General features: G+C 43.7%; 1 protein-coding gene across 3 annotated transcripts in view; it reads left to right on the top strand.

The window, feature by feature from the left end:
* The window catches only part of FAM107B (family with sequence similarity 107 member B), a 59,424-nt gene that overhangs the window by 27,780 nt on the left and 12,292 nt on the right, over window positions 1-19,352 (top strand). Inside the window, exon 1 of one of the 3 annotated variants that reach the window (XM_061467277.1) lies at window positions 8,627-8,649. The exons of the other annotated variants lie outside the window; for them this stretch is intronic. The gene's annotated coding sequence lies outside the window, so the exon portion shown is untranslated. Of the gene's footprint in view, window positions 1-8,626; window positions 8,650-19,352 lie in introns of those variants that run through there. 3 annotated transcript variants of the gene reach the window in all.

Genomic DNA, 19,352 nt, shown 5'->3' with positions numbered 1-19,352 from the left:
AAAGTCTGCAATTGTTTATTTTGATCTTAACTATCAGGTTTCTATTTAGTTTGCTGTATGAAAATAAATCCAGTTATCTGCCCTTGCTGGTACTCGGATTATATAAAGGACTTAGGTATGAAAAACTTTCATGTGCTAAAGGGAATTTGAGGGTTTTGGTGACTGCAAAGGTCACCAAAAACTGAACCTTTGTCACTGCCGTTGCTTTTGGAGGGACTGGGCCTCAAGGGATCACTGGAATACAGGAGACTCTTTAGATCCTGCCTATCTTGTAACTTTGTTCAATGGTGAGTTGGGACCTAGTAAGTTGTAGTGATAGGACAAAGGGGAATGGGTTCAAACTAAAACAGGGAAAGGTCAGGTTAGATACAAGGAAGCAGTTCTTTACTGTGAAGGTGGTGAGGCACTGGAACAGGTTGCTCAAAGATGCTCCATCTCTGGCAGTGCTCAAGGCCAGGTTGGACAGAGCCTTGGGTGACATGGTCTAGTGTGAGGTGTCCCTGCTCATGACAGGAGTTGGAACTGGATGATCTTAAGGTCCTTTCCAACCCAAACCAGTCTGTGATTCTATAATTCTATAAGAGATCACTCGATAATTTTTTAGCCTCTTGTTGAATACAGGTTTTAGTAGCAGCTGGAGAGCTGTTAGACTTCCCTAAGTCTGTCCTAGGATGCCTGGCCATGGGCATTCTGTCCAAGATTCAGGTACTTGAAAGTAACAGTTGTGCAGTTCTTGTGCCCCCAGTCCTGTGTACGCTATGTGGGATTCAGATTAAACAGGTCTGTATACAAATGTTCTGTATCCCTCATTGTGTCACTCACTTTTCATGAGACAGTTCTACAGTAGGCATTCCTGTCCATCTGTCTCGCTACCTTGTGAGGAAAAAACTCATGCCACCTTTCACAGTGACTACACCCCGAGAGTCTATCTGATCAGTGACCTGGTTTTGTTGTTGTGTGAGCTTTGCACATCTGCAAGACTCAGCTTTTTTTTTCCTCCGTTAACACAGTTTGCAGAACAGGTAGATGTTTTTATGAAATGGATGTGACATCCGATTGCTGAGGCTGAATCACTGATGTTTTGCTCTGTGCCCATCTCTGCTGTAGTCACAGTCTGCATTTCACACTTGGCATGCGACTGCGTGATGGGCTGCACTGGGAATTGAAACTGGAGCAGCCCACTGACTTCTGAGGTGGTAAACTATGTACTCTGGGTGTGATACAGCCACTTCTGGAGACAGATACAGAAGCCATAGCTGCAGAATTGCTCAATGTTCCTCCAGCTTCTCCAGCCTTTTTTTTCCCTGTTTGAACTTTCTAAGGAACAAGTGGCCGATGCACCACATGGACAAGCCCAATAGGCAGCTTCCAAGTGAAATTCAAGGCAAGACTTCTGTAACTTATATGAAGAAACATTGGTGTTTCCCACTTGCATCAGCTGGGGCAGAGGCTGTTGCAGCAACTGGCTGCTCCTTGAAGTGGAGCAGTTGTTTTTATTGCAGCTGCCAAAGTGAGACCAGTTGGGTCTTTGGGAGGGCATGAACTGGTGAAAGACACCTCCCGCTTAAGTGAGACAACTGTGCTTGTGGCATCCTGGGACATAAAGGCAAATGTGTTGGAGAAGAGCAGGGAAATGCTGTCTGTGGGCAGCTGTGAGGATCTGAGCCCCAGTGGAAAGCTGCCAGTACAGCATCCCAACCACAATGGGTACAGCATCTCTGATACAGGTCATGAGAAGACTCACACGTTTGTCACCCAAGAGATAGCCTGTCACTTGTGCAGACAGGAACAGAGCTGCTGCAGGTGCTCCTTGTTCAGTACTTCAGCCTTTTGTTGGTGAACATGTGATTTACTGAGGATTTTTAATCCCGAGGTACAAATTGTTCAATTTGAGTTTCATGGCTTCTAAGACAACGCTTTTCAGGTCTCCATCTCATTAGTGCCTTTATTCAGAGTGATGATCCAAGCAGAAGGGCTAATAATAGAATTTAACAGTGTTGCTTTTGATTTGAGAACTGCATGAAGAATGGTGTCAAATTAAAATACTTAAGTTCTGTGTGTTGCTCTTTGTTGCCTGAACTCTTTTTGTGACAAGTGACATTAATTTTCATACAATTCTGGAAGAAAGAAATCAGATCCCTATTTGTAATTGCTGCTGGTTAGGAATGGGATGTGTGTGTAATGCGGATTGGATTGATTAGACTCATTATGACATGAAATGAAAATGTCAGACTGCAGAAATAAGCAACAGAATTGTTGCATATTTTATTACACTTTTGCCGTGGGTTTTGCATAATTGAAGAAGGATCATAAACACAAAAAATAACCTTGCCCTCAAAACCAGAACATCAGAACAGAAAAAAGCCCTCTCAATTATTGGAATAAACTGAGTCCCAGGAGATGAAGAGTGTGATTTTTCCGAATAATTGCATGCAAAGAAATATGGGGGGTGGGGGGGGTGGGGTGGGGTGGTTTGAGCACGGAAATACAAGAAATCTGTATATCTATATTCTGGCCTGGAATCTAAATGAGGATCCCAGTTTTCATCTCTTTATAAGCACAAGGTTGTGCCAGCAGCAGTGGAAACATTTCCAAACAGATCCTAGTGATGCCATGGCTGGAAGATGTGGAAGGAAAAACATGTTCTTATTAGCACTTTACTTGGCTTAAATAAGCTGCAGCACCTTGTGACAAGAATTGATGCCCTACTTTATCATTTAAAGCTCTTTTAAGACTAGGATTTGATGGCCAGACCCGTCTCTCTTCACCTTACTGCAGAAGCACTATCAGTAAGTGCTGTTAGTCCTGAATTGCTCTGTGCTGGTGAGAACCGTCCAAGTACTATTAATGGCTTTCCCTGCCAGCTTCCCAGCTCTGGATTTGTGCCTCGGGAGGTTTGGAGCTGTTTGCTCCATGGGACGTTCTGTGGTGGGAAAACAGAAGGCAGAAGTACGTGCTCCTGTGCTGTAGTGAGGGGACTTTGTCACAAGCTGGGGGATGGAAAACAGGCTTGGTCAGAGCAATGCTGGAGAGAACAGAGCTCTTTGGGAGCAGAGTGGCCTTTTCTGTACAGCAGCAGTATGGTCCATATGCCTGCTGTGCCTCAGTGCCTGTCACAGAGAGTATGGCCCTGGTGAGAGCACTGCAGACTTTTTCCCATGACCTCTCTGGTCTCCTCCAGATGTGCTAAAAATATCCCCTGCGATGGAGATTTGCCAAACAGATTTCTTATTTCTGCTGTGTTTGACTCTTGCTCTATAAAACTCATTAATCCTACCTGTTTATATCTTCTGCTGTCCCTGCATTAGCAGAGGCTCAGCACTGTATTCACACAGGCCTAGCCAGTCTGTTTATTAGCATTGAAGGCCAACACCTGGAGCTTAAAACAAGATGAACAACTGTTTAAATTACATCTTGTTTTGGACTAAGACCAAGAGCGAAGGATTTTGGCTCAAAGACTTCTAAGGAAGGAGGTATCAGGTGTGTGTAGCTGTGCTACACTTTGCCCTGAGGCAGGGAAGGGACGAATGGTTTCTTGAAGTTCCTTCCAGCCCAATTCTCCATGATTCTGGAAAAATGTGATTACAGTGATTAAACTAGCTGTACAACTTGCTGGAGATCAACAGCTTGTGTGTGGTTTATGGCTGTTTTCATCATGTTAGTTGATGTAGTCTTTTGTGGGAGGAGTGTTAGAAGTGCAGGTCTCCAGCATCATGCTACTGCATATGAAGGTTAATCAAGGCCATTACCTTTGCCAGCACTTCTGCATGTGTGACTCTGTGGAGAGCTGGAATATTAATGTTTTGCACGTTCCCTGAGTGATTCAGATGAGCTGTGGAAGATGGAAGATGAATTGATTTCACTAGGCTGGTTCCAGCTCATGCCAGCTGAGAGTCTAACCTGGTGCTATTTATAGTAATGTTTCACCTGATTGTGTAACCTCAATGTGAGGATTTGAAATCTCTTGAATGCATGGGTCTGATCCTCCAAGTACACCTGTAATTTCTGAGCTCCTCAGTTCTTGGTACACAAGTGATGGTGCACATAAAGTGCCCTTTATTTAAGACTGCAGCTAATTTGGTATTTAAAATACCCAAAACAAATCCCCCCCCCAGTGCCTCCCCACACCCCCAAACCCCCCTGAAAGCACCAAAAAGAGACAGTAACAACAATAAAACTCTCTCCTAACCCCCATATCCAGAAGGTAATAATATCAGGTTAATCACCTAGAAACAGAGTATTCTAAACCACTGATTTTCCACACATTTAATACTGAGAACTATCTGTTCCAATATATTTTTAAACAAGTACTCCTGGGAACACCAGTGAAGATGTTTTAAGTGTTTCCACACAGACCTTTTTTGGTAGGATTTAGTCTGAAACTCGTCTTTGTTGAAAAACATCTCTGGGCCAGATCTATCCCTGGAGTAATTTTTCCTTGATTTAATAGCATTGCAGGAAGGGTGAATCTGGCTTGTGTTTTAATTTATAACACAGGAAATACATACAGCTACAGCACATCTTTGCCCAGGGTATGGTACACAAGGGGAAAACATGCATGATTCTATCAGTACTTTGTTAATTTAATTATAACAACAGATGCAACATTTAATCTATTTAACTTTTGAGTTACTAAATCCTACTCTCTACCCCAGCTCTGGGACCCCCAACAGAAGAAAGACATGGAGCTCCTGAAGTGAGTCCAGAGGAGGCCATGAAAGATGCTGCGAGGGCTGGAGCAGCTCTGCTCTGGAGCCAGGCTGAGAGAGCTGGACTGGTTCAACCTGGAGAAAAGGCAGCTTCTTAAGGGGAGACCTTAGAGTAGCTTCCAGTGACTACAAGAAACTCAGGGAGGGGCTTTGGACAAGGGCCTGTAGGGACAGGACAAGGGGGAATGGCTTTAAACTGACAGAGGGGAGACTTAGATTAGACATTAGGAAGAAGGTGTTCCCTGTGAGGGTGCTGAGGCACTGGCACAGGGTGCCCAGAGAAGCTGTGGCTGCCCCATCCATGGCAGTGTTCAAGGCCAGGTTGGACCCAGGGGCTTGGAGCAACCTGCTCTAAGTGGAAGGTGTCCCTGCCCTTGGCAGGGGTTGGAGCTAGATGAGCTTTAAGGTCCCTTCCAACCCAAACCATTCTATAGTACCCAAAACTTTTATTTTCCACAGCTACAACACTGAGTGAAGTCTCACAGCTCTTGAGCCATTCGGCAGCTTTGCAACTTCCTCTCTCTGCATCCATAATCTAGTATTTTTGCTGGTAGCATTTTATTTCAAAACAGGGAGATGTAAATCTCTCTTCCTCTCTGCTTGTACCAACACCTATTTCCTTCTGTGTTCACAGAAAGAAAAATGCCTCAAGAGACCTTCTTCCACTTTTTGTCTTTTTGTTTCTTTTCTTCCCTCTTCCCTTTTTAGGTTAGAACATGCTCAAAGTTAATTTAAAAACAAAGCTCTCTTGGAGGTGGAGTTTAGGCATATTTACGTTCAGTGACATTTGGTATGTGTTCAAGAAAACACTTCCATTCAAGGCATTTCTCAAATTGGAAAGCAGAGCAGTAAACTAGCAAGTGCTACTTGTGTTTGGTGGCCTGAAAGTAACAGAAATATTTCCACTGATATTTTCACTTTATGTTGCCTTCAAACAGAAATCCGTTCCTCTTGCTTACCACAGTGTACAAAAATGAGATGTTTTCAGCTATGCAGCCAAGCTGGTGGTGGGATGTCACCACCATCTGTGGTTAGGGAGGGCAGAATTCTGCTCAAGGGCTTCTTTGCTTGTGTGACTATCCTGGGTCCAGGAGTACCCTGTCACCCCCAGTGCTTTATGTCAACTCTGGTCTGCCTTTTTTGGATCAGGACAAGCACCCTCAAAACCATCTTTATCTTGTCCTAGTATAAATGTGATCAGCTGTACAATCACAGAAGGTTTGAATTGGAGGGGACCTTTAAATCCAGTTCCAACCCCTGCCATGGGCAGGGACACCTTCCACTAGAGCAGGTTGCTCCAAGCCCCTTCCAGCCTGGCCTTGAACACTGCCAGGGATGGGGCAGCCACAGCTTCTCTGGGCACTCTATGCCATCACCTCATCACCTTCACAGGGAAGAACTTCTTCCTTATGTCCAATCAAAACCTGCCTTTTTTTTAGTTTCAAACTGCTGCTCCTTGACCAGTCACTACAGAGACTGGTAGAAAGTCTTTCTTGATCTTTCCTACCCTTTAGGTACTGAAAGGCTGCAATAAGGTGTCCTTGGAGCTTTCTCTTTTCCATGCTGAACAACCCCAGCTCTCACAGCCTGTCTTCATAGCAGAGGTGCTCCAGCCTCTGACCATTTTCATGGTCCTCCTCTGGACCTGGTTGAGCAGGTTGTTTCCTGCAGGTGCTGTTTTCCTTTTTTCTCTACAGAAAAAGTCATGATTAGCTTAGACCAGCCAAAAGGACCAGCTTAGCCTGAGTACACATCTTCTAGATGTCACTGGTAGAGGCAATGGATTGTCCCACTCAGTGATTGTGGTTTTGTTCCTCCCATGACCTGACCTAGTGTTTAGCTTCCCACTTCCATGAAAGGAGATGAACAGCTCTGGCCAAGTTAGAGTGCTCTGGGAGAAGGGGGGTTGTGTGCACCTCTAAGCAGTCAGTTCTGGGAATCCACTGTGCTCCACAGTTAGTTCAGCCATTGATGGTGTTGTGCCATGCCTTGGGATAGGGGACTACATAGGGGACTAAGAAATAGTTTTTGCTACATAGTAAGTTCACGTAATGATTGATAGGAAGCTCTGGCTCCTCACTGGATCTCAGGTGAAGAAGACTCAAATACATTGGACTTGGTGACCCTTCTCTGCATTCTTTTGAATAGTTTGCCTTCCAGGTATGGAAACCCCTTCCTCTTATGTACTTTCCCAATCACTGGGGCTTTCCACGCTTGCACGGTGGTTTAGTCACCTTCCTACACGGGTAGGAAGGGGCTTTTTTCCCCTGTATGTAGCAGATCGGGGTGGGGGTTCTCCAGTTCAGCTTCCCTTATGCTGTAGATTGCAGGAGCACAGCGCTCTGGTTCTTTAGATGACTACTTCAAACCGACAATGTTAATAGCACTCACAGTCATTTTGTTATCTAGATAATTAATCCACAAGGTATTGCACACAATGTGGTGAATAATACAGGAAGTGATTAACCTGAGTTTTTTCCACCGTTATCCTGTATGTGAAGCTGGCATGCTGGAGGCACTGCAGAAAACAGTGGCAGGTTTGATTTGTTCAGTATTACTATAGTTGATGACATTTGAGCTGGAATTTCTGATTATTTTGCTTTTGAAGGGATTTTTCCCATTGCTATTAAATGGCAGTTTGGGAGTCTGGGCTCCTTTGACTTCTCATAAACTCAATGGAGGAAGGTGAGTGTCTATGGAAGCTGTGTGAGAGTGATGATATTTGACATCAATGTTCAGCATAGCTGCTTTGATTTGCCCTCTGGATGACCATGCTAATGCTCTAAGGAGCTTGCTTCCCATTTTAGCTACAGCAGTTAAAGACGAAAAGGTAGGTGACATGAATGCTTCTATAAATATGTATGTTTTAATCAAGCCATTGTTTATAATTAAATAATGATCATAATGGTATTGAGAGTGGGCTTGTGTGGGATGTAAAAAATGGTCATGAGACAGAGACAAGTGGTTGATGTCTTCAAGTTTTAGCTGAGCTCTTGGGTAAGATTAATAGAAGGTGTTTGTGGCTGAACTGCAGTGATTTATCTGATGCAAAGAAAGGGAGAATGAGACGAGGATCTGGATAAAATTCTTGTTGCCTTGGCCTCCTGTGTGTCTGCCTTACTCCTTAACATACTGTCTCCTCCTGCCTCTCAAGTCAGTTGCTGAAGCAATGCAGCTGCCCCATGTGAGTTCTTTGAGAACGCATATTTAAAAAACATGTTCAGAGGCTTTCTCTAGAAGGGGTGTCAGCACCGTCTCGCAATGGAAATGCCCCCTGGATAAGATGAAAGAACTCTGAAATGGTGCATAAATCTCTTTTCCAAGATAAGAACCTGTGCTGTAGCCTCTACAAACTCTTCCATTTTTACTTTAACAAATGTGTTAATCTCCCTGGTAGTGAGACTGGTGTTTCTCATGGTGGACAAGGCACATTTGCTGGCATGCACTCCAGTAAGGCCAGTGCTGCTGACCTGCCAAGTTCATCCATTGACTTCAAACTTTTAATGGCCTTACTGTCCTTTTTTTAACCATTGTGTGAATTTAACTAAACACTGTTTTCCTGGAAGTGCTGGGTTTTCAATGGCAGTAGATGCTTATGTTGAACAGAAGCTGTAGGAAAACACTGAGCACAGTAGGATGCGGATCAACATTGATTTGCAGACATATACTTCCTGAATCAAGCTCTGCAGAGCTGTACAACCACAAAGACTTATTGTTTGTTCCACCCAACCCTGAGGTGTGTGTTTAATTAGGTGTGTTTGTCAGAGGGGAAATGATTCTTGAAAGAGGGTGCTTAACCTGAAGCTTGGAGTCGCTGCGCATAAAGTGATGCCACGGTAGTGAACTCTTGTGGAGGTGACTGTCACCCTGCTCAGAGACACATAATACTGCATCTCATGCAGCCTGACTTTGCAGCAAACAGGTTAGTAGTGCTGGCAAGGTTTGGGGAAGGAGGTGGCAACTGGCAGCTTTATCTGGAAAATCTAAACCAAACAGTTACCTAAAACATGAGCAGGATGTTGCCTTATGTGAAAGACGATCTGTGGATCATGTCTCTCTGGAAGGATAAAACATTGATCAAGGGCAGACAAAGGTAAAGTGTCCAAAATTTCTCCTGTTTTGGAGACTGATTCGGGACAAGGTTGTTGTTGGCTTCCAGAAAGATACAGGTTGTAAAATGGGAATAGTGGTTCAGCCCTCTGCGTAGACTGTAAGCCTGTGGAGCATAATGACTCTCGAGTGTGTGTGGGCACTGAGGCTGCTCTTATTTTGGTTCTAATTGCTGTTTGTAAAATAAATGTATAACATGAGCTCTAATGAAACGTGAACAGTAATGATTGTGATATTGTCATTTCAGCCTTTGGCAACTCTTTCCTCATTGCCTGCATGTATTATGAAGGATGAAGGAGCTGGGGTTGTTTTTCTAACTGCCCTTAATAGATTCCTCTTTTCCATCTGTGCTTGTCTGATCTTAAATGTTGCTGGGATTCCAACCTTTGCCTACAAGTTATACTGCTTTGTCTGCAGGGCTGAAGTAGAGGGATGCTCCCTCTGCATTAGCCAATGGTGTTCATACTGGTTCAGCTGTTCCCAGTCTGGAATAACTTTGCCTGATACTACTCTTTGTGCTGATTTTCACTAACACCTTGCACTGGCAGAAGCTGCATGATCCCAGTCAACTGTGTGTGTCTCTTCTGGGGGTTCTGCTTCCTTGAATTGCCTGTTTGCTCATATGAGTGCAGCACAGGCTGATCATGGCTATAGATTTTCTTAAATGGGGCTGATTTGGGACTGGGTGGAGATGGCTGTTGTCAGCTGGAAAGAGCCTTAAGACTCACATCTGGCTGAGTTAACACCATGTTCAAACTGTGTTCACCATATTCAAACATTCCCCAGTCGTAGTTTGGTGCCATTGGTACCTGTGATGTTGTGGCTCCTGGTACCAGTGCTGCAAAGGTGTAGGTGAGAGAACAAGAAGCATTAATGACAAATGTGTGCAGGGGAAGGCTCCTGGATTACTTTTGATAGCCTGTTTGCTTTCATAACCAAATGCATTTCTAAACTGGAAATGGATCCTGTTGCTGTCTGGCAGTAAAAATGCTGCCTTTTTGGTGCTTGTGCAGCATTTCTGATTGCTTTTTGGGGATCAATGTTAAAGTAAGTGGGACAACATCCTCTGTGCAGGCAAGGTCCCGAGTTCAGTGTAGTGGGTAAGAATCCTCTGTTTATAACGTCTTGTATCTTGATATGAAAAGAGCTATGGCTGGCTTGTTAACATTCCCATTACAGGGGGACTACTTACCTTCTCTTGATGAAATTGGACTTAACTGTAGCAAGCATTTACTGTTATCTTAAACACTAATGTGTATAATAAACTCCCACTGATGAATGGCTGAAGATGCACCCTGCTGAGCACTGAGGCTGTTGAGGAGTACATGCTGTTTGAAAGAGAACAGATTTTGATAAATGGGTCTCTGTCTTACTACTAACATGCTGGAGTGAATGTTCTGTACTCCCCAATGGAATAGGAAAGCCCTCAGGCTCTCAGCTCATATTGCATCTTTTCAATGTGGATCTTCATCGTGGAGTTGTTTCTGAGGACAGTATTTACAAGTGTGGCTTACAAAAACATGTGTTTAATGTGTCTTTGTTGTAGCAGAGATGATAAATCCACAGACAAATAACAAAAAGGAAAACACTGGGGACATTGGTAATAACTTGGGAAGGAAGAAATACTTAAAATAGGCTTTGGGATGAAAATGCTGTCAGTCCTTCAGGCACAAGAGTCGTAAATCCCTCGTGTTACTTTTGCAGCACCAAGTTAACAGCCTCTAACATAGTTTATAAATCTTCTGTGTGTCTGTTAATCCATAACTTTTGAGCTTATTTTAAACATCATCAACTTCATTTTCTAAACTTCATTCAGCAAATTACCTCTTTGGATTTTTGCCTCTTGATCCTAAACCAAGCATTTTGTTCAGTCCTAAAAACAGACTTAACGTCAAATGGCTCCAATACTTTGGACAAAGCGCTGCCTATAATAGAACAAAGCATCGTAGTGGTGTAATTTATGATGTTTCCTACTGATGTGCTCATCCAAAAAAGCATGTCTTGCTCTCTCAGCGTTTAGTATCCGACATGTTGTCTCGTGCTGACAACCACAGCCTGTTCCAGATTAATTTAAGCCTTGGTGACTTGCTTAGCATCAGAAATGTGATTTTTGGTGCAGTTTGGAATAGAGCCTTTCTCTTCTGTCGTGACTGGGCTCCTTGCTGTAACTGTGGGGCAGCTTTCTTGCTGAGGAAGTGAGCTTCCGGTGTATCCAAGCCCATTAGGATGAGCAGGTCCCACTTTGTATTTTGATATATTCTCCTTGCTCAGTGATTTTTTTTCAGTTTTAAAACATAAATTAAAACATGACAAAACATGATTGTCTAATTTATAAGCAGCTGTTAATTTTCTGCTTTGGCAGTGTGGAATCCTCCACCACTTGTAAAGCAAGCAGGTTGAGAAAGTGAGTGTGTTGGAAGCTGAGGAACAACCTGTGATGTACGTAGGAACTTGAGCAACTTGGGTTAAGCATCTGGTGGTATTGTGGAGAGTCGGTTTGTTTAACTCAGGTTTATGGGATCAGTAACAGTCAAGAATTTACAGTATAGGGGCTTCTATCTCCTTTTGTTCTTCAGAAATGGTGCTGACATTTGCAGAGCACCTTTCCTGTAGGGAAGCACAGCTAAGGAATCAAGAATGCATACCTATACAAATACCAGTTCCTCTTTCACCCTTTATCACAAAGACAGTTCCTTTCCTAATGAATCCATAAGGTCTCTGTAGGTTGCGCAGTCGTGGGAAAAGCTAGTGATTACTTTAGTGATAGGACACACTATCAGTGTGTGATATCAGTGTGCTTGCTGGGATGTAATACAGCGCAATGTGCTCACTGCAGTGCCAAGTATTCACCTGTGACCATTTGTTGGAGTGTCCTATTGCAAACCAGAGGTTTTGCTTTTTAAAAAACATGGGGGTCATAGAGGCATGTTGGAATTTTAATTACAATTTTTCTCTGTTTATTTTTAACTAGCCCATTTAGCTATTGGAGGAGAGCAGGAACAGGACCACAGAAACACCTCTTGCCATCTCTTCCTCCCTTCTACAAACATCTGAAGCAGTAAGATGGAGTCCTATGGGGACACCGCATAGTGACAGTTTTAAGGAGTCCTTACCATGTATTTTCTTGCCAGCATATGAAGCTTGCTGGCCAGAAGGTTCCCCTCTTTGGCTGCAGCCCCAGCAGGTGCTCAGAGCCCCCTGAGTTCTCTGTTCAGCAGAGGAAGGAGAAGGGCTGGCTTCTTTGTAAAGAGGTGCAGCTGGCAATGGGTGGTTGCCTATCAATAGGTATTCATCATATTAATGAAGCCGCTGCTGTTAAAACTGGAGCTAAGGGACAGCTTTTCAGCTGCCTGTTTTAAAGTAAGCTGTAAAGTAAAGTGCCACCTGTGAAATGGTGGTACTGAGAGGGCTCCAAGGCTTGTGAGATGGCTTTTTTCAAACCCTTTTCAGGCTGACAGCACCCTTATTCAGAGATGTGTTTGTCTATATGCAAGTGACAAATGGCATTCACTTCTCTGGGAGCTCTGTACAGTTGCTTTTGTGAACCTTGACTAGCAAGAGCCAAACCATGACTTAATACTGCTTTTGTTCCTCATCTGCAGGCATCTTATGACAAAGACTTTCAGCCCCTTTCTTGACACTGCATGAGTCTTGTTCTGCAGCCCTTTGGGTTTTGGCTTCTGTAAGGTTTTTCTTTGTTTATGAGTATCAGAAAACATGAATATGCACATTTCATTTTCCTTTATGAGACTGTTGTGAACTAGTGTGTGACTTTTTGGGATGCAGGTGGCTTGTTTTAACACATTTTACCACAATGGAGAACCCTGTAGTGCCTCTTAGGACTAGTACTATTCTGGTTGTTTGCTTGTTCAACTTGAGTACTTAAGTTTTCTTCCAGTTCAAGTTTAAATCCAGCTCAATTCCACTTCTGTATCACATAAAGTGAGTGAATTGTCCTCTCAAATGCCCTGGAGAAGGATGTGAGGAGCAGAGCTGAAGAGTCCTATTAATTCCAGTGGTATGGCTGGCTCCCTTTATGAGTGCTGCTGAGCAAGGACCGTCTGAGACTTCCCTCCAGGTGGTCTATCAAGCAGAAAGGTAACAATTGAAGGAAATTCCTTTCCTGCCACCAGCTCACAAGCTCAACAAACAATCCCTTTGCGGAGACACTGGGGTCATCCCTCTAGTGTCTTATTTGTCTTTGTTCACTACTTGGAATTTGTTGAGCAGTTCCTTTCTGCAGGGACTAGGGAATGGTGGCCTGTTTCTCCCTTCCTGAACCTCTTTATGCCTTTCTAAGAAAACCAAGAAAAGAAGATGACAGAAAACAACCTAGAAACTGTCCTGTGTCACCATACATAACCACAGTTCATCCTTGTGTACATGCTACAGTTGTGTGACTGCTTTCATTTAAGGTGTTCTTCATTCTAGAGGATCTAAAAGGCCAAAAGCAGCTCAGTTGTGTGAGCAACACATCAGCAAAGTGTTCACATGGAGGCATGTGTCTGGAGAAAGTAACGCCCTTCCATCTCAGACTGCTCTGTTATCCTTTTATGTGCAAGGTACTGACTGGTATTCAGCCGTGCCCAGTCAGAGCTACCTGATTTATGAGCTTTCAGTAGAAGCTGCTGATTGTAGCTGCTTCTGAAGAGCATGTAAAAAGTCACCAGCTTTGACAGTTGTGACCCAGTGCAATTTCTCTCAGGTTTTGTTTTCTATGAATTCTTGGTTTTCAGAACTCTTGTTTTTTTCCGTCAAACTGTTAGAAGATGCTGTTCCATTAAATGGCCTGTGGCACGTTGTGTTCTTTGTCAGGCTTCTGTTGATCACTGTTGCAGTTTAATAGCTTCATGTGTAACAGGTTTGACTGTGCTAAACCCCTATGGTGTATGCACTGACTCCTGTAGCTTGTTCTGGCTGACATACACTCTTGCACCCCCTCATTCCTTTTAAATCCTTCAGGGCATCATGCCTTTGGTTAAGGTCATGAGTAAGGTGGGACACAGCCTTCTTTTTAATTTCTTGTTCTACCTCACTTTTGGAAGATCAGGTCATCAGTTTTACTGGTCTCATTTTTTGCCTTTTCCTTCAGGTCTTTCTTCCCTGCCTTTGTAGTGGCAAACTTTTTGACTTGAGTTGCAGTGAGGAACCACATACCTAAATACATCTCTGCCAGCTCAGAGTGGTAAGACAGGTCTGGGCAAGGAGGGATGTCTGTGGACAGAGTGCAGGCTGGAATGTGGATGTAGTTGCCTGTGCCAACACTAACTCCCTGAGGTGAAGGTTTTATTTCTTTCCTGTGAGTAAGCTGGGAGTGTGTTAGCTTGAAGTAGCAATAGGTTTAAGAAAACCTTTGTTTCCTTTTCTCTGTATCTAAGAAAAGATACTGTGTGTGTTAAGAAATCAAAGCAGAGGCTGGATGCTTGCTCTGAGCCATTTGCTAGCACAGAGGGAAGGAAGAAGCAATTTTGTGGTCTGTTTTGTTGCTAGAAAAAGAAGGGAACTCAAGTTGTTGAGTTGGCAGGTCACTGATACATATCTGCCCCATCTGAAGAAATACTTAACTTTTGCATAACTAGCTATGAACGTATTTGGGGAGCTGGCAGGCTGCAGAGCGCTGTGTGGTTCTCGTTACATTGGTATTTTTACATTTGTTGAAAATGGGCTTCTTTTATTGGTGGTAGAATTCCTTTTAAGTTGTCATTCAGAAACACCCGGAAGGGAGCTGAGGCCTGACAGCTCAGCAGATCGTGCTGTGCCCTAGCTCCAGGCAGGATGCTGGTGTGCCCTAAGGAACAGCATGTGGCATGGAGCAAAATCTGGAGCTTCACCAGCCTTACTATGCTCCTATTGGCAAGATTCTGGAATTCACAGTGCTGGTGTAACTTAGGCAACATGTGGAACATTTATTTTGCTTGGTCTCATTTTTTGCTGCTGTAGCTACTGAATGCACAGCTACCTGATTAATGGAGAGACTTTAATCTTCTGACCCCCTTACTAACACCTGTTAATTGCACTCGTAGATTTATGAATTTGTAAAGCTAGAGGGGATGATTATGTTCTGTAGTTCAGTCTCTTCATGCAGCTGAACACAAACCTTTCACTAAGTCTAGCATTTTATTCTCTTTGCTTAAAAGTGAGTGCCTTGTTCTAAGAATGTGGTTTCTAGTCCCAATATTGAGTCACTGGAATTTCTCAAACCAATGTCAGGCCCACTGCTAATGGGAGAATCAGGGTGGTCTTAATCTCTGCATTTTAAAAATCAAGTGAGCAGGGCTGTTACAACTTCCTCAATGTAGGACATGTTCTTCAGTTCACAGATGTTGCTCTTCCATTTACTTTTTAACTTCCTACCGTATTGATAAATAAAGACCCTGTTTGTTGTGCCAGTCATGTTTATATGCGTGCCATAACCTGCCTCTTCTCTTGCTCCACATTTTTGATGTATATCAAAGATAACTTTACCCTTTTTGACTTACATAGAATCATAGAATGGTTTGGGTTGGAAAGGACCTTAAGTTCAAATAGTTCAACCTGCCTGCTATGGGCAGGGACACCTCACCCTAGACCATGTTACCCAAAAAGGTTCTGTCCTATATGTATATATATATAAAATATCTGGCATAGACTTCAATCCAGTTGAATATTCACCAAGACCCTCCATCATCATCATTGTAGCATCCAGAAGATTTCCATTTCAGAAGTATGACTACACTCTTGTTCCTGGAATTTGCTTGGCCTCAATGTTATTCTCTTGTCTTGCTCACTAGATCTTGCGAAAGAAATACAGAACAAGTGTGGAAACAGCCACATCAATGTGTTTCTCTTCCCTGCAACAATCTTGCTGAAGTCTTGTGCTCTAGGTTCTAAGAGAATTCAGGATTCACCAGTCTCTTTTTAAGCATCTCAAGTCAGATGTTTTGACTGTTTCACAGTATCACAGTATCACAGTATGTTAGAGATTGGAAGGGACCTCGAAAGATCATCTAGTCCAATCCCCCTGCCGGAGCAGGAACACCTAGATAATGTTACACAGGAATGCGTCCAGGCGGGTTTTGAATGTCTCCAGGGAAGGAGACTCCACAACCTCCCTGGGCAGCCTGTTCCAGTGTTCCGTCACCCTCACTGAGAAGAAGTTTCTTCTCAAGTTTAAGTGGAACCTCTTGTGTTCCAGTTTGTACCCATTACCCCTTGTCCTATCATTGTTTGCCACTGAGTAGAGCCTGGCTCCATCCTCGTGACACTCCCCCTTTATATATTTATAGACACTTATAAGGTCACCCCTCAGTCTCCTCCAAACTATAGAGACCCAGCTCCCTCAGTCTTTCCTCATAAGGGAGATGCTCCACTCCCTTAATCATCTTCGTTGCTCTGCGCTGGACTCTCTCCAGCAGCTCCCTGTCCTTGAACTGAGGGGCCCAGAACTGGACACAATACTCCAGATGCGGTCTCACCAGGGCAGAGTAGAGGGGAAGGAGGACCTCTCTCGACCTACTAACCACCGCCCTTCTAATACACCCCAGGATGCCATTGGCCTTCTTAGCCACAAGGGCACAGTGTTGGCTCATGGTCATCCTGTCATCCACTAGGACCCCCAGGTCCCTCTCCCCTACACTGCTCTCTAACAGGTCGTTCCCCAACCTATACTGGAACCTGGGGTTGTTCCTGCCCAGATGCAGGACTCTACACTTTCCCTTGTTATATTTCTGCTCCCCCAGTCAATAAGAGGCTGTTCTGGTGCCCCCTTTCCCTCAGAAATACCTTTAGTGCTAAACCTTTTCTATTTGAAGAGTCATTGTCCTCTGATGCTGATGTTTTCAGAAACAGGATGACTTGGAAGTAAGGTTTTCTGCAAAAACAGCATGGGATTTAGTCTGTTTGCTGTTTATATTTAGCAGTTTTGTATGTAAGCATGGTCAGTCTTCCTTCCCTCTTCTCCCTACGACTTTCTCTGCTCTGTTCCTGTCTGCAGGAAGTCCTTTACCACTGGGTGACACTGTTTGATAGTTCTTAACATTCACGACAGTGAAGCCCTGAAGAAACTGTCCTCTGACTCTTTGGACTTCTGGTTTTTGAATCTAGGCTCAGTGTTCATATGAAATCCCATGTTTTAATGTAATTAAATTTGTAGTTAAATTTGATTCAGCCACATCTGCCCTCATGTTTAATTTTGTGCTCCAAACAGACTGGTCTAGAACACTGATATTGCACTGTAGCTTCAGGGAGTACAAACTGATCAGATTTGCTTTCTGATCTTAAAATGTCCTTAAAAACTGTGTCATTTCAGAATCTCCTATGGATCACTGCTGACCCATGTCTAAATAAATTGCTAGTTATCTTTTGGGATTAATCTAGTTGCAAACTGTGCTGTGGAGTGCATTTCCTAAGAGGCATAATTTCAGTGATCTCCTCCCAAAAGCCGTGTTTACTGCGGTGTAGTAATTAACCTGTGCAGTGTATTGGTGAAAGCCAGATAGAGATTCAGTTGCCTTTGCTAGTCATGATTTATTCCTTTCCAATGAATGATATCAGATGAGGTTGAGGGGAGGGGGTTTGTGCATGACATGATGTTGTTTTGCAGGAAGAAAGCAATATAGTTACTATGGGCCTTTTTGATGAGAACTGTCCAAAACACTCCTTGCCATCAGAATGTCTTTCTGCATCCTCAACCCTGTCGAGGGATTTCAGCAATCACAAGGACCTGAGTAAAATAAGTGTGGAGAAAATGAATTCCTTAATAAACATGCAGGACTTCTGGGGAAGAGAAATGATGTAAGATGCATAGTCTGCTTTATCTGCTATTAGTGTTGGATTGGAACCATGGGGTTACAGTGGGTTGAGAACAGAGGGGGTTTAGGGTAGATGGGCGCTGTTCACAGTGTGGTGGTCTTCATCCTGTGTCTTTCAGTCTTTTCCATTGCCTGTATTAAACATTAGTTGGTAAGTAGTTTGTTGCAGGGAGAATCTATATCTGAGTTTTTCCTGTGTCTTAACTCATGGTAAATGAAGTTCTTCATCTCCTTCTATCCTCCCAGTGCTCTTCACAGCCCACCTTGCATGGAGACCTCCTGCTGCATCAGGAGAGAGACACTTTTTCTCTCATCTTCTACCTCTGATTACACAGCTGCATTGATACCTCTTCAGCATTTTAACTGTGCAAGAGAAGAAAGAAATACAACTGTTCAGTGCTGGTGCTTTCAGCTGGTTTCAAAGCCAGTGGCAGAGAGGGAAATTTCTGTTGAATTAACAGAAATTCCTGTTCTCTTGGCATGGTAATTTTAGTGGAAGGTGAGGCTATTCTTAAAACTGTTTGCATCTTTCTGTATCTCTTTTCCAACACTAGAGACCAAGAGGAACCAGCCTTTCTGTCCTCACTGGCATTGCTCTTCAGCCCTCAGCTTCTGTGGGGAGCTAGGCTCTCCCCTTGACACTCAAGACTTGACTGAACTTCAAAGCACAGGAACAGAGACTGCCTGGTGGTGTTTAAGTTGAATGAGAGCCATAAGCAGCCCTTTGCATATGAGAGAACTGTAACAGTGTGAAGCATTGCCCCCGATCTTGCACACAGTCTCCCTTTAGGTGTTGGTGCTAATGCAAACATCTTTAAAATGATCCTATGTCTTCTGGTGTCTCATCTAGTGGATTTTATCTGTGCTTTGTTGACATTAACACTCTCAGCAGTACTTAAGGGAAGAAAATGAGCATTAACTGGATGGATTTCCTTGAGAGTTTGAGTGGTTTATTTCATTTTAATATCCTCTGAAGTGACAACAGGAACCTCTTCAGTAGCCAGCAAGCTCTCTGCTTCTTTCCATATCCTTGACATCACTAAGATTGCTTTGGGCTACCCTGATCAAGTGTGCAGCACCCTTGTTCCTGAGAGCAGTCTAGGTGGTCTGTCAGTCATTGGGTAGCCATGCAACTGATGATGCACAGTATAAGGAAGGTGCTATAAGTTTAGCTGTTCTCTCATAGGACAGACAGAAGTTTTTCAGTCTTGTTACTTCATTTTGTCTGCTGGGATCTGAAGATGACAAGAAGCAACGAGATTTGCCTTGCAGAAGCTTGAGCTGGTTTCGGAGATGCTCTTTCTCTTGTATGTACGTGAGCTGTGGGATGAAATAACCTGCCTAAGATGAGAAGAGCAAGGCTGGAGCCATAAACAAAAGCCTGTTAAAGGCTTTAAAACTCTGATGGTCTCCGTTTTGTTTGAAGAATGGAAATGTAAGTAGTCTGGTAACAGGGTGATATTCAGTGAGTGATCCCTGTGGCACAGTAGGTACACAATTTTGAGAATGGTGAATCATAGACTCAGGGGATGGTTTAGATTGGAAGGAACCTTAAAGCTCTTCCAGTTCCAGCCCCCTGCCACAGACAGGGACACCTTCCACTAGAGGAGGTTTCTCTAAGGTGCAGACACTCTTCTGATCTAGAAGCAAAACTTGTGGCTGGGAAGTGGCAGCCTTGCTGAACAAAGTATGAGGGGCTGGGAGGAACTGCAGCCACCAGGACCTCCGTGGTCCTCCCCTCTTC

The sequence above is a fragment of the Pezoporus flaviventris genome, unplaced genomic scaffold, assembly GCF_033815535.1.
Source record: "Pezoporus flaviventris isolate CSIRO_AGI_PZ_B2104156 unplaced genomic scaffold, CSIRO_AGI_Pfla_v1 ptg000045l, whole genome shotgun sequence".
In the NCBI taxonomy this organism is placed as follows: Eukaryota; Metazoa; Chordata; class Aves; order Psittaciformes; family Psittacidae; genus Pezoporus; species Pezoporus flaviventris.
The sequence above is the reverse complement of the archived record's forward strand: the minus strand, read 5'-3'. Positions and strand labels throughout refer to the sequence as shown.